We start from the raw sequence: 4287 nt of genomic DNA, 5'->3' as shown, positions 1-4287 counted from the left end.
AGATGTCATTTTCTCCAAAATAGCTGTTCCTATCATCCAATCTTCTCTGTCTCATTTCTGTTGAGCTCTTTTTCTGTCAGTAGCTGTCAGTTTGTCTTCTTCATTTTGTTCTCTGCTCCATTCGTTGTGGCCTCCCCGCCACTATTTCTGGGTTCTTTGTATTTTTCTTTTTTTAGAATATCCTGCAATACTTTCTGTAGAGTTGAATTGGTGGTTGCAAATTCCCCCAGTTCCTCTTTTTCCTGGAAGCACCTTGTTTTTCCATCAATTTCCAGGGACAGTTGTGCAGGATATATCAATCTTGGCTGGAGATTATTATCTTTCAAAGCTTGAATTATTTCCCCCCACGCTCTTTGTGATTTGATGGTTTGTGCAGAGAAATCTGCTGTAATTCTGATGGGTGTTCCCTTGTAGGTGGTCTGTTTCTTGTCTCTGACAGCTTTTGATATTCTGTTCTTGTATTGAATTTCTGGAATTTTTATTGTTATATGCCTGGGTTTCGCTCTGCTTGGGTTGTAGGTAGCTGGGGTCCTGTATACGTCATACATCTGAGTATCTTTACCTTTTGCTAAATTAGGAAAATTCTCCTGGATTATTTCTGTGAGTAGCTTTTGTAGTTCACTTTTTTGTGTCCCTACTTCTTCTTTTATGTTCTTAATCCTTAAGTTGTGGCTCCTCTTATCATCTTCTTGTCTTTGTATTATTGCTGTTTGTTTCTTTGTTATTTTTAAGAAGTTTTTCATTTCATTCTCCCATATTAAAAGTCTGCCCTCCAGTTCAGATAGTCTGTCCTTAGTTTCTTTCAATCTGTTATGCCAGTCTTGGATAGACTTCTTACTTTGTTGGTAGTCCCTTTGAACCTGCTTCACGTACTCTATGCTTTCTCTGTTTTCTCCATCAAACAATTCTCCCCTCTTTTTCTGTTCTTCCATTCCACCATCTGTTTTTTCCTGGGTGGTGCTTAGCATTTCTGTAACTATTCTGCATACTTCTAGCTTCAGGTCATTGATAACTTCATTCCTGAATTGGTCTATGAGGCTCTCTGTATGGGGCTTTATGTCTATTGGTGTGGTGTCCGCTATTGCCTGTTTCTCAGAATTGGGGGCCGAGGAGCCTTTCTTGTTGCTGCCTTTTCCCATATTCTCTGTTCCTTATATATGCAAGCTTACATAGGAGGCCCAGCTTCCCTCCCTGTCAGCCAGAGCCTGATCGAATTGCGCTGGCTAGGTGGTCCTGCCCACCGCAGCTCACCAGGGAGTTAGGCAGCCTACACGGGGCCCGCCCCTCCGGGCCACGGTCAGTCTCTGGGATCTGTGTTGGGCCAGCCTACCGAGTCCGCCAGCAGGGTCACGCAGGCCAGGCACTTTTCACCGATCCCGTCCGAGAGGGGAATGTGTGGCTGGAGTCGCCACTGCGCCCTGCTCCTGCAGGACTGCCCGAGCCCAGAAAGTAAGAGGCTGAATTTCATGTGTGTCATGGTTAAGATTTGTTTTATATCTTATTTGTTTTGCAAACCCAAGCAAAACAACCTCCATGAAGCTTCCCGAAGCTCTTTGGTCTTAAGTGCATAAACCATAGGGTTGAGGGAAGGAGGAATGACATTGTGCAGCACGGTGAGCAGAACTGGAATCAATGCAGCCTTTGTCTCTGAGAGGTGGATTATTGAAACCACTACAGGAACTGTGTAGAAGAAGAGAATGAGGATAAGATGGGAGCTACAAGTGCTCAGAGCCTTGGATGTAGCTTCAGGCGAGTTCAGTCTAAGTACACTGTACAGAATCAATCTTATTATGACAATATAATAAGACCCAGATCACTCCCCATTCCAACTCATGCGAAGACCAATTGGCAAATTCTATTTGCTCTCCTATCATTACAGGCCAGGCTGGTGACCCCAAGGTTAGAACACAAGCAATGTTCAATTTCATTCCTGGAACAACTACACTGTGCTGCAAGCACAGGCAGTGGAATGACAAACAAACCATTTCTAAGCACCATAAAAAAGGTGGCTTTTAAGATGAAGAAGTTGGATAAAATTGATTAAGGGGAAAAATTTTAAAAATTAACAGGATATATAATGGTAACTTTTTTTGATTTCCTATTAACTTGTTTTGAAGTCCTGTAATACTCCCACGATCTTGTTTTGGCTGATTAGACTCTGTTCCATTCTGTATGAGAGTATCAAGTTTGAGGGTATAGGCAACCACATTGAAGGCAATAAGATTCACTAAGATGCCCATTCTGGTTTGACTATTGTCTCCTTTGGAAGTCCTGTAATGTTTACAATGCTTAAGTTTTATTGGTCTTGTTCTCTAATGTTTTGTTCAACTTTATAATATCTAATGAGATAGACAATCTTTTTAAGGAAACAAGAAACATTGTTGATAACCATTGTTGATAACCTTTTACTCTGTTTTACATCATGTGCTATGTCTATCTTTGGTTTTGACTGACATCTTTGTTTTGCCATATCTGACTTTATTCTCTCCCCTCAAAAAAGTAATAAGAACTAAGGAGTAATAAAACCCAAAACGTGTAAATTTTGTTGTAAAAAAGAGAGAGAAAAAAAGAGCTCTAAAGGATACAACAACAAGTGTGTTTAGGGGTGTTAAATAGTTGACCATATTAATGTTTTTGGTTGGATCATTGAACAAAACTGTTTGCATTCTCTCTGTTTGAATGTCCACTTTGTATGCTTTGATACTGTGATTTGAGCAACTATCTCTAAGATGATAATATGTAGTCTATTAACTGGTGATTCCTTACTGTTTTTTTTTGTAGTTCTGTATTACTTGTACCCTTACACCGCTTTGTTTTGTTTTGTGTTTTTCTCTTTTTTCTTTTAAATAAAATTAAAAAATTGATGCATAGCGAAGAGGGTGACAAATAGTCATATCTGTCAAAAGCCATGCAGAGGAAGACACCAGATTCCATTCCAACAAAACAGTGAATGGCATAAATCTGAGCAAAACACTCAAGCAGACTAATGACCTTGACAATGAACCAGAAAATGGCCAGGATCTTTGGCATGATGGTAGTGGCCAGCACCATGTCCACTACGGAAAGGACACTCAGGAAAATGCACATGGGCTGCTTCAGAGAAGGGTCCTGGAAGATGGTGATGAGGATGAGGATGCTCACACCAATTGCTGAAGGCTAGAGCAGAGCCAATGGAATAGAAAGCCAGTGCTGCCAGCTGTGGATGCCTGGGAAGCCCAGCAGAGTGAACTCAGACACCTTTTATTTGGAGCTATTGGAAACTTTCAGAGACGCAGGCATATTTTCTCATAAGGAAAAAATGCTTTCAAAGATGTTTATCTGAGTATAGTCTTCATGAAACATTATTTAAAAAGTGTCTTTATATAGTACATTTTGAAGGTATAATAAAGTGGATTCTGTATTCCACCCCTTATAATTTTTAAAGATGGGTCAGATAGTTCTGCATTAGTAACTAGCAGAAAGTAAAAGTAAGGTCACAATTATCACTTCTGGGATGAAGCTTAGTGGTACAGCATTACCTGGCATGTACCTGGTGCCTAGAGTTGATCTCCAGCACTGTAGCCAATAAAACGGGGAGAAAAGGAGAGAAGGTGAGGGAGAAGAGTACAGGAGAGGGACAAGGAGAGCAGAAAGATGGGACAGGGACAGGGATGGAGAGAGAGAAGGGAGAGAATGGATCATACTCAACATTGTTGACAAACCAGGAGAATTTAGCATAAATATCAAATCATTATTTTTAGTATCTACATTTATACCAGGTTTGAACTATGACATGAATATTGTTAGCCTGCTTACAATCCTTTCTTCCTCTTTTCAGAAATTTTCTGCAATCAAATGGATATACAAGGTTTCTTTGTATTTTTCTCAATGGTGGTTGAACCAGACAGTTTGTAACAAGAAAATATTAGATGCTTTGACTACAGAATTACGAAAAATTTAAATGTATACATAAACCTTTTTTTTCTAAGTTGATATCCATGTCCATTAAGGTTTTAGACATATTGCCAGTATGTTTTATCATGAAGTTTGAAAGAGTTCCAGAAATAAACTATATTGGAAATTGAAGGATAAACGTATTTTCTTTGATAGTCTAGTAAATGTACACATTGAAGAAGCATGTGAAAGAGTACCTTAAGAATTTAAGCAATATGGTTGAATTTTTCAACCTAAGGGATCATGCCATGCAGACATGTCTTTTGATTTTTTTCCTCGTTGAATCCTAGAGGACCTACAAAGACAGATTTAGGAGTAAGTAATAAGATGGTTTTTAAAATTAGTGTGGTAAGG

The 4287-nt window shown here is 39.3% G+C and overlaps 1 pseudogene; it reads right to left on the bottom strand.

The window, feature by feature from the left end:
* Positions 1 to 1498: 1498 nt before the first annotated feature.
* On the bottom strand, positions 1499 to 3279 carry LOC100726373 (olfactory receptor 56B1-like; annotated as a pseudogene).
* Positions 3280 to 4287: the final 1008 nt, after the last annotated feature.

The sequence above is a fragment of the Cavia porcellus genome, unplaced genomic scaffold (assembly GCF_034190915.1).
Source record: "Cavia porcellus strain 051 isolate PalLab524CR breed Dunkin Hartley unplaced genomic scaffold, mCavPor4.1 scaffold_9, whole genome shotgun sequence".
NCBI lineage: Eukaryota > Metazoa > Chordata > Mammalia > Rodentia > Caviidae > Cavia > Cavia porcellus.
Note: the sequence above shows the minus strand (reverse complement) of the source record. Positions and strands in the feature narration are given on the sequence as shown.